This window comes from Doryrhamphus excisus, chromosome 2 (assembly GCF_030265055.1).
Source record: "Doryrhamphus excisus isolate RoL2022-K1 chromosome 2, RoL_Dexc_1.0, whole genome shotgun sequence".
NCBI lineage: Eukaryota > Metazoa > Chordata > Actinopteri > Syngnathiformes > Syngnathidae > Doryrhamphus > Doryrhamphus excisus.
In genome coordinates, this window is record NC_080467.1 from 21,682,725 (window position 1) to 21,690,224 (window position 7,500).

Consider the following 7,500-nt stretch of genomic DNA (forward strand, 5'->3'; position numbering starts at 1 on the left):
AGGCCAAACTAGACTGCAGCAAATAGCGTCAAACAGCGCCCTCTGCTGTCAGGCAAGAGCAGAAACCATAAAAAGCTTACAGCACCTGGTATTCCCAGGCGGTCTCCCATCCAAGTACTAACCAGGCCCGCCCCTGCTTAGCTTCCGAGATTGGACGAGATCGGGCATTTTCAGGGTAGTATGGCCGTAAGCTGCCAGGGCAACTGAAAAGATCCTATTTGAAGGCGACGCAGGCCAAACTCGACTCCAGCAAAAAGTGTCAAACAGCGCCCTCTGCTGTCAGGCAAGAGCAGAAACCATAAAAAGCTTACAGCACCTGGTATTCCCAGGCGGTCTCCCATCCAAGTACTAACCAAGGCCCGCCCCTGCTTAGCTTCCGAGATCGGGCACTTTCAGGGTAGTATGGCCGTAAGCTGCCAGGTCAACTGAAAAGATCCTATTTGAAGGCGACGCAGGCCAAACTAGACTCCAGCAAAAAGTGTCAAACAGCGCCCTCTGCTGTCAGGCAAGAGCAGAAACCATAAAGGCTTATAGCACCTGGTATACCCAGGGAGTCTCCCATCCAAGTACTAACCAGGCCCTCCCCTGCTTAGCTTCCGAGATCGGGCGTTTTCAGGGTAGTATGGCCGTAAGCTGCCAGGTCGACTAAAAAGATCCTATTTGAAGGTGACGCAGGCCAAACTAGACTCCAGCAAAAAGTGTCAAACAGCGCCCTCTGCTGTCAGGCAAGAGCAGAAACCATAAAAAGCTTACAGCACCTGGTATTCCCAGGCGCTCTCCCATCCAAGTACTAACCAGGCCCGCCCCTGCTTAGCTTTCGAGATCGGGCGTTTTCATGGTAGTATGGCCGTAAGCTGCCAGGTCAACTGAAAAGATCCTATTTGAAGGCGACGCAGGCCAAACTAGACTCCAGCAAAAAGTGTCAAACAGCGCCCTCTGCTGTCAGGCAAGAGCAGAAACCATAAAAAGCTTACAGCACCTGGTATTCCCAGGCGGTCTCCCATCCCGGTACTAACCAGGCCCGCCCCTGCTTAGCTTCCGAGATCGGACGAGATCATGCATTTTCAGGGTAGTATGGCCGTAAGCTGCCAGGGCGACTGAAAAGATCCTATTTGAAGGCGACGCAGGCCAAACTAGACTCCAGCAAAAAGTGTCAAACAGCGCCCTCTGCTGTCAGGCAAGAGCAGAAACCATAAAAAGCTTACAGCACCTGGTATTCCCAGGCGGTCTCCCATCCAAGTACTAACCAAGGCCCGCCCCTGCTTAGCTTCCGAGATCGGGCACTTTCAGGGTAGTATGGCCGTAAGCTGCCAGGTCAACTGAAAAGATCCTATTTGAAGGCGACGCAGGCCAAACTAGACTCCAGCAAAAAGTGTCAAACAGCGCCCTCTGCTGTCAGGCAAGAGCAGAAACCATAAAGGCTTATAGCACCTGGTATACCCAGGGAGTCTCCCATCCAAGTACTAACCAGGCCCTCCCCTGCTTAGCTTCCGAGATCGGGCGTTTTCAGGGTAGTATGGCCGTAAGCTGCCAGGTCGACTAAAAAGATCCTATTTGAAGGTGACGCAGGCCAAACTAGACTCCAGCAAAAAGTGTCAAACAGCGCCCTCTGCTGTCAGGCAAGAGCAGAAACCATAAAAAGCTTACAGCACCTGGTATTCCCAGGCGCTCTCCCATCCAAGTACTAACCAGGCCCGCCCCTGCTTAGCTTTCGAGATCGGGCGTTTTCATGGTAGTATGGCCGTAAGCTGCCAGGTCAACTGAAAAGATCCTATTTGAAGGCGACGCAGGCCAAACTAGACTCCAGCAAAAAGTGTCAAACAGCGCCCTCTGCTGTCAGGCAAGAGCAGAAACCATAAAAAGCTTACAGCACCTGGTATTCCCAGGCGGTCTCCCATCCCGGTACTAACCAGGCCCGCCCCTGCTTAGCTTCCGAGATCGGACGAGATCATGCATTTTCAGGGTAGTATGGCCGTAAGCTGCCAGGGCGACTGAAAAGATCCTATTTGAAGGCGACGCAGGCCAAACTAGACTCCAGCAAAAAGTGTCAAACAGCGCCCTCTGCTGTCAGGCAAGAGCAGAAACCATAAAAAGCTTACAGCACCTGGTATTCCCAGGCGGTCTCCCATCCAAGTACTAACCAGGCCCGCCCCTGCTTAGCTTCCATGGTCGGATGAGATCGGGCGTTTTCAGGGTAGTATGGCCGTAAGCTGCCAGGGCAACTGAAAAGATCCTATTTGAAGGCGACGCAGGCCAAACTAGACTCCAGCAAAAAGTGTCAAACAGCGCCCTCTGCTGTCAGGCAAGAGCAGAAACCATAAAAAGCTGACAGCAGCTGGTATTCCCAGGCGGTCTCCCATCCAAGTACTAACCAGGCCCGCCCTTGCTTAGCTTCCGAGATCGGACGAGATCAGGCGTTTTCAGGGTAGTATGGCCGTAAGCTGCCAGGGCGACTGAAAAGATCCTATTTGAAGGCGACGCAGGCCAAACTAGACTCCAGCAAAAAGTGTCAAACAGCGCCCTCTGCTTTCAGGCAAGAGCAGAAACCATAAAAAGCTTACAGCACCTGGTATTCCCAGGCGGTCTCCCATCCAGGTACTAACCAGGCCCGCCCCTGCTTAGCTTCCGAGATCGGACGAGATCATGCATTTTCAGGGTAGTATGGCCGTAAGCTGCCAGGGCGACTGAAAAGATCCTATTTGAAGGCGACGCAGGCCAAACTAGACTCCAGCAAAAAGTGTCAAACAGCGCCCTCTGCTGTCAGGCAAGAGCAGAAACCATAAAAAGCTTACAGCACCTGGTATTCCCAGGCGGTCTCCCATCCAAGTACTAACCAGGCCCGCCTCTGCTTAGCTTCCAAGGTCGGATGAGATCGGGCGTTTTCAGGGTAGTATGGCCGTAAGCTGCCAGGGCAACTGAAAAGATCCTATTTGAAGGCGACGCTGGCCAAACTAGACTCCAGCAAAAAGTGTCAAACAGCGCCCTCTGCTGTCAGGCAAGAGCAGAAACCATAAAAAGCTGACAGCAGCTGGTATTCCCAGGCGGTCTCCCATCCAAGTACTAACCAGGCCCGCCCCTGCTTAGCTTCCGAGATCGGACGAGATCAGGCGTTTTCAGGGTAGTATGGCCGTAAGCTGCCAGGGCGACTGAAAAGATCCTATTTGAAGGCGACGCAGGCCAAACTAGACTCCAGCAAAAAGTGTCAAACAGCGCCCTCTGCTTTCAGGCAAGAGCAGAAACCATAAAAAGCTTACAGCACCTGGTATTCCTAGGCGGTCTCCCATCCAAGTACTAACCAGGCCCGCCCCTGCTTAGCTTCCGAGATCGGGGGTTTTCAGGGTAGTATGGCTGTAAGCTGCCAGGGCAACTGAAAAGATCCTATTTGAAGGCAACGCAGGCCAAACTAGACTCCAGCAAAAAGTGTCAAACAGTGCCCTCTGCTGTCAGGCAAGAGCAGAAACCATAAAAAGCTTACAGCACCTGGTATTCCCAGGCGGTCTCCCATCCAAGTACTAACCAGGCCCGCCCGTGCTTAGCTTCCTACATTGGACGAGATCGGGCGTTTTGAATGTAGTATGGCCGTAAGCTGACAGGTCAACTGAAAAGATCCTATTTGAAGGCGACGCAGGCCAAACTAGACTGCAGCAAATAGCGTCAAACAGCGCCCTCTGCTGTCAGGCAAGAGCAGACACCATAAAAAGCTTACAGCACCTGGTATTCCCAGGCGGTCTCCCATCCAAGTACTAACCAGGCCCGCCCCTGCTTAGCTTCCGAGATTGGACGAGATCGGGCATTTTCAGGGTAGTATGGCCGTAAGCTGCCAGGGCAACTGAAAAGATCCTATTTGAAGGCGACGCAGGCCAAACTCGACTCCAGCAAAAAGTGTCAAACAGCGCCCTCTGCTGTCAGGCAAGAGCAGAAACCATAAAAAGCTGACAGCACCTGGTATTCCCAGGCGGTCTCCCATCCAAGTACTAACCAAGGCCCGCCCCTGCTTAGCTTCCGAGATCGGGCACTTTCAGGGTAGTATGGCCGTAAGCTGCCAGGTCAACTGAAAAGATCCTATTTGAAGGCGACGCAGGCCAAACTAGACTCCAGCAAAAAGTGTCAAACAGCGCCCTCTGCTGTCAGGCAAGAGCAGAAACCATAAAGGCTTATAGCACCTGGTATACCCAGGCAGTCTCCCATCCAAGTACTAACCAGGCCCTCCCCTGCTTAGCTTCCGAGATCGGGCGTTTTCAGGGTAGTATGGCCGTAAGCTGCCAGGTCGACTAAAAAGATCCTATTTGAAGGTGACGCAGGCCAAACTAGACTCCAGCAAAAAGTGTCAAACAGCGCCCTCTGCTGTCAGGCAAGAGCAGAAACCATAAAAAGCTTACAGCACCTGGTATTCCCAGGCGCTCTCCCATCCAAGTACTAACCAGGCCCGCCCCTGCTTAGCTTCCGAGATCGGGCGCTTTCAGCGTAGTATGGCCGTAAGCTGCAAGGTCGACTGAAAAGATCCTATTTGAAGGTGACGGAGGCCAAACTAGACTCCAGCAAAAAGTGTCAAAGAGCGCCCTCTGCTGTCAGGCAAGAGCAGAAACCATAAAAAGCTTACAGCACCTGGTATAAGCAGGCGGTCTCCCATCCAAGTACTAACCAGGCCAGGCCCTGCTTAGCTTCCGAGATCGGACGAGATCAGGCGTTTTCAGGGGAGTATGGCCGTAAGCTGCCAGGTCAACTGAAAAGATCCTATTTGAAGGCGACGCAGGCCAAACTAGACTCCAGCAAAAAGTGTCAAACAGCGCCCTCTGCTGTCTGGCAAGAGCAGAAACCATACAGGCTTACAGCACCTGGTATTCCCAGGCGGTCTCCCATCCAAGTACTAACCAGGCCCGCCCCTGCTTAGCTTCCGAGATCGGACGTTTTCAGGGTAGTATGGCCGTAAGCTGCCAGGTCAACTGAAAAGATCCTATTTGAAGGCGATGCAGGCCAAACTAGAATCCAGCAAAAAGTGTCAAAGAGCGCCCTCTGCTGTCAGGCAAGAGCAGAAACCATAAAAAGCTTACAGCACCTGGTATTCCCAGGCGGTCTCCCATCCAAGTACTAACCAGGCCCGCCCCTGCTTAGCTTTCGAGATCGGGCGTTTTCATGGTAGTATGGCCGTAAGCTGCCAGGTCAACTGAAAAGATCCTATTTGAAGGCGACGCAGGCCAAACTAGACTCCAGCAAAAAGTGTCAAACAGCGCCCTCTGCTGTCAGGCAAGAGCAGAAACCATAAAAAGCTTACAGCACCTGGTATTCCCAGGCGGTCTCCCATCCAGGTACTAACCAGGCCCGCCCCTGCTTAGCTTCCGCGATCGGACGAGATCATGCATTTTCAGGGTAGTATGGCAGTAAGCTGCCAGGGCGACTGAAAAGATCCTATTTGAAGGCGACGCAGGCCAAACTAGACTCCAGCAAAAAGTGTCAAAGAGCGCCCTCTGCTGTCAGGCAAGAGCAGAAACCATAAAAAGCTTACAGCACCTGGTATTCCCAGGCGGTCTCCCATCCAAGTACTAACCAGGCCCGCCCCTGCTTAGCTTCCATGGTCGGATGAGATCGGGCGTTTTCAGGGTAGTATGGCCGTAAGCTGCCAGGGCAACTGAAAAGATCCTATTTGAAGGCGACGCAGGCCAAACTAGACTCCAGCAAAAAGTGTCAAACAGCGCCCTCTGCTGTCAGGCAAGAGCAGAAACCATAAAAAGCTGACAGCAGCTGGTATTCCCAGGCGGTCTCCCATCCAAGTACTAACCAGGCCCCCCCCTGCTTAGCTTCCGAGATCGGACGAGATCAGGCGTTTTCAGGGTAGTATGGCCGTAAGCTGCCAGGGCGACTGAAAAGATCCTATTTGAAGGCGACGCAGGCCAAACTAGACTCCAGCAAAAAGTGTCAAACAGCGCCCTCTGCTTTCAGGCAAGAGCAGAAACCATAAAAAGCTTACAGCACCTGGTATTCCCAGGCGGTCTCCCATCCAGGTACTAACCAGGCCCGCCCCTGCTTAGCTTCCGAGATCGGACGAGATCATGCATTTTCAGGGTAGTATGGCCGTAAGCTGCCAGGGCGACTGAAAAGATCCTATTTGAAGGCGACGCAGGCCAAACTAGACTCCAGCAAAAAGTGTCAAACAGCGCCCTCTGCTGTCAGGCAAGAGCAGAAACCATAAAAAGCTGACAGCACCTGGTATTCCCAGGCGGTCTCCCATCCAAGTACTAACCAGGCCCGCCCCTGCTTAGCTTCCAAGGTCGGATGAGATCGGGCGTTTTCAGGGTAGTATGGCCGTAAGCTGCCAGGGCAACTGAAAAGATCCTATTTGAAGGCGACGCAGGCCAAACTAGACTCCAGCAAAAAGTGTCAAACAGCGCCCTCTGCTGTCAGGCAAGAGCAGAAACCATAAAAAGCTGACAGCAGCTGGTATTCCCAGGCGGTCTCCCATCCAAGTACTAACCAGGCCCGCCCCTGCTTAGCTTCCGAGATTGGACGAGATCAGGCGTTTTCAGGGTAGTATGGCCGTAAGCTGCCAGGGCGACTGAAAAGATCCTATTTGAAGGCGACGCAGGCCAATCTAGACTCCAGCAAAAAGTGTCAAACAGCGCCCTCTGCTTTCAGGCAAGAGCAGAAACCATAAAAAGCTTACAGCACCTGGTATTCCCAGGCGGTCTCCCATCCAAGTACTAACCAGGCCCGCCCCTGCTTAGCTTCCGAGATCGGGGGTTTTCAGGGTAGTATGGCTGTAAGCTGCCAGGGCAACTGAAAAGATCCTATTTGAAAGCAACGCAGGCCAAACTAGACTCCAGCAAAAAGTGTCAAACAGTGCCCTCTGCTGTCAGGCAAGAGCAGAAACCATAAAAAGCTTACAGCACCTGGTATTCCCAGGCGGTCTCCCATCCAAGTACTAACCAGGCCCGCCCGTGCTTAGCTTCCTACATTGGACGAGATCGGGCGTTTTGAAGGTAGTATGGCTGTAAGCTGACAGGTCAACTGAAAAGATCCTATTTGAAGGCGACGCAGGCCAAACTAGACTGCAGCAAATAGCGTCAAACAGCGCCCTCTGCTGTCAGGCAAGAGCAGAAACCATAAAAAGCTTACAGCACCTGGTATTCCCAGGCGGTCTCCCATCCAAGTACTAACCAGGCCCGCCCCTGCTTAGCTTCCGAGATTGGACGAGATCGGGCATTTTCAGGGTAGTATGGCCGTAAGCTGCCAGGGCAACTGAAAAGATCCTATTTGAAGGCGACGCAGGCCAAACTCGACTCCAGCAAAAAGTGTCAAACAGCGCCCTCTGCTGTCAGGCAAGAGCAGAAACCATAAAAAGCTGACAGCACCTGGTATTCCCAGGCGGTCTCCCATCCAAGTACTAACCAAGGCCCGCCCCTGCTTAGCTTCCGAGATCGGGCACTTTCAGGGTAGCATGGCCGTAAGCTGCCAGGTCAACTGAAAAGATCCTATTTGAAGGCGACGCAGGCCAAACTAGACTCC

At 52.8% G+C, this 7,500-nt stretch overlaps 14 non-coding genes and 19 pseudogenes across 14 annotated transcripts; all 33 read right to left on the reverse strand.

The window, feature by feature from the left end:
• Positions 1-73: 73 nt before the first annotated feature.
• Positions 74-192, reverse strand: LOC131121026 (5S ribosomal RNA). The gene has a single exon (XR_009127565.1). It is a non-coding gene; the product is annotated as a 5S ribosomal RNA (ribosomal RNA).
• Positions 193-304: 112 nt separating this feature from the next.
• On the reverse strand, positions 305-414 carry LOC131123471 (5S ribosomal RNA; annotated as a pseudogene).
• A 111-nt stretch (positions 415-525) lies between these two features.
• Positions 526-634, reverse strand: LOC131123704 (5S ribosomal RNA; annotated as a pseudogene).
• Positions 635-746: 112 nt separating this feature from the next.
• Positions 747-855, reverse strand: LOC131123844 (5S ribosomal RNA; annotated as a pseudogene).
• A 112-nt stretch (positions 856-967) lies between these two features.
• On the reverse strand, positions 968-1,086 carry LOC131121374 (5S ribosomal RNA). Its single transcript, XR_009127885.1, has one exon. It is a non-coding gene; the product is annotated as a 5S ribosomal RNA (ribosomal RNA).
• Positions 1,087-1,198: 112 nt separating this feature from the next.
• LOC131123472 (5S ribosomal RNA) lies at positions 1,199-1,308 on the reverse strand (annotated as a pseudogene).
• A 111-nt stretch (positions 1,309-1,419) lies between these two features.
• LOC131123705 (5S ribosomal RNA) lies at positions 1,420-1,528 on the reverse strand (annotated as a pseudogene).
• A 112-nt stretch (positions 1,529-1,640) lies between these two features.
• On the reverse strand, positions 1,641-1,749 carry LOC131123845 (5S ribosomal RNA; annotated as a pseudogene).
• A 112-nt stretch (positions 1,750-1,861) lies between these two features.
• Positions 1,862-1,980, reverse strand: LOC131121375 (5S ribosomal RNA). The gene has a single exon (XR_009127886.1). It is a non-coding gene; the product is annotated as a 5S ribosomal RNA (ribosomal RNA).
• Positions 1,981-2,092: 112 nt separating this feature from the next.
• LOC131121333 (5S ribosomal RNA) lies at positions 2,093-2,211 on the reverse strand. Its single transcript, XR_009127848.1, has one exon. It is a non-coding gene; the product is annotated as a 5S ribosomal RNA (ribosomal RNA).
• A 112-nt stretch (positions 2,212-2,323) lies between these two features.
• On the reverse strand, positions 2,324-2,442 carry LOC131122211 (5S ribosomal RNA). Its single transcript, XR_009128583.1, has one exon. It is a non-coding gene; the product is annotated as a 5S ribosomal RNA (ribosomal RNA).
• A 112-nt stretch (positions 2,443-2,554) lies between these two features.
• LOC131121423 (5S ribosomal RNA) lies at positions 2,555-2,673 on the reverse strand. Its single transcript, XR_009127932.1, has one exon. It is a non-coding gene; the product is annotated as a 5S ribosomal RNA (ribosomal RNA).
• Positions 2,674-2,785: 112 nt separating this feature from the next.
• On the reverse strand, positions 2,786-2,904 carry LOC131121037 (5S ribosomal RNA). Its single transcript, XR_009127576.1, has one exon. It is a non-coding gene; the product is annotated as a 5S ribosomal RNA (ribosomal RNA).
• A 112-nt stretch (positions 2,905-3,016) lies between these two features.
• On the reverse strand, positions 3,017-3,135 carry LOC131121738 (5S ribosomal RNA). Its single transcript, XR_009128234.1, has one exon. It is a non-coding gene; the product is annotated as a 5S ribosomal RNA (ribosomal RNA).
• A 112-nt stretch (positions 3,136-3,247) lies between these two features.
• Positions 3,248-3,356, reverse strand: LOC131122993 (5S ribosomal RNA; annotated as a pseudogene).
• A 112-nt stretch (positions 3,357-3,468) lies between these two features.
• On the reverse strand, positions 3,469-3,587 carry LOC131123815 (5S ribosomal RNA; annotated as a pseudogene).
• Positions 3,588-3,699: 112 nt separating this feature from the next.
• LOC131121027 (5S ribosomal RNA) lies at positions 3,700-3,818 on the reverse strand. Its single transcript, XR_009127566.1, has one exon. It is a non-coding gene; the product is annotated as a 5S ribosomal RNA (ribosomal RNA).
• A 112-nt stretch (positions 3,819-3,930) lies between these two features.
• LOC131123767 (5S ribosomal RNA) lies at positions 3,931-4,040 on the reverse strand (annotated as a pseudogene).
• A 111-nt stretch (positions 4,041-4,151) lies between these two features.
• On the reverse strand, positions 4,152-4,260 carry LOC131123648 (5S ribosomal RNA; annotated as a pseudogene).
• Positions 4,261-4,372: 112 nt separating this feature from the next.
• Positions 4,373-4,481, reverse strand: LOC131123617 (5S ribosomal RNA; annotated as a pseudogene).
• Positions 4,482-4,593: 112 nt separating this feature from the next.
• Positions 4,594-4,712, reverse strand: LOC131122507 (5S ribosomal RNA; annotated as a pseudogene).
• A 111-nt stretch (positions 4,713-4,823) lies between these two features.
• LOC131122840 (5S ribosomal RNA) lies at positions 4,824-4,932 on the reverse strand (annotated as a pseudogene).
• Positions 4,933-5,044: 112 nt separating this feature from the next.
• LOC131123405 (5S ribosomal RNA) lies at positions 5,045-5,153 on the reverse strand (annotated as a pseudogene).
• A 112-nt stretch (positions 5,154-5,265) lies between these two features.
• Positions 5,266-5,384, reverse strand: LOC131122682 (5S ribosomal RNA; annotated as a pseudogene).
• Positions 5,385-5,496: 112 nt separating this feature from the next.
• LOC131121335 (5S ribosomal RNA) lies at positions 5,497-5,615 on the reverse strand. Its single transcript, XR_009127850.1, has one exon. It is a non-coding gene; the product is annotated as a 5S ribosomal RNA (ribosomal RNA).
• A 112-nt stretch (positions 5,616-5,727) lies between these two features.
• Positions 5,728-5,846, reverse strand: LOC131121813 (5S ribosomal RNA). Its single transcript, XR_009128307.1, has one exon. It is a non-coding gene; the product is annotated as a 5S ribosomal RNA (ribosomal RNA).
• A 112-nt stretch (positions 5,847-5,958) lies between these two features.
• Positions 5,959-6,077, reverse strand: LOC131121424 (5S ribosomal RNA). The gene has a single exon (XR_009127933.1). It is a non-coding gene; the product is annotated as a 5S ribosomal RNA (ribosomal RNA).
• Positions 6,078-6,189: 112 nt separating this feature from the next.
• On the reverse strand, positions 6,190-6,308 carry LOC131120859 (5S ribosomal RNA). The gene has a single exon (XR_009127404.1). It is a non-coding gene; the product is annotated as a 5S ribosomal RNA (ribosomal RNA).
• A 112-nt stretch (positions 6,309-6,420) lies between these two features.
• On the reverse strand, positions 6,421-6,539 carry LOC131122549 (5S ribosomal RNA; annotated as a pseudogene).
• Positions 6,540-6,651: 112 nt separating this feature from the next.
• On the reverse strand, positions 6,652-6,760 carry LOC131122670 (5S ribosomal RNA; annotated as a pseudogene).
• A 112-nt stretch (positions 6,761-6,872) lies between these two features.
• Positions 6,873-6,991, reverse strand: LOC131123557 (5S ribosomal RNA; annotated as a pseudogene).
• A 112-nt stretch (positions 6,992-7,103) lies between these two features.
• On the reverse strand, positions 7,104-7,222 carry LOC131121028 (5S ribosomal RNA). Its single transcript, XR_009127567.1, has one exon. It is a non-coding gene; the product is annotated as a 5S ribosomal RNA (ribosomal RNA).
• Positions 7,223-7,334: 112 nt separating this feature from the next.
• Positions 7,335-7,444, reverse strand: LOC131123879 (5S ribosomal RNA; annotated as a pseudogene).
• Positions 7,445-7,500: the final 56 nt, after the last annotated feature.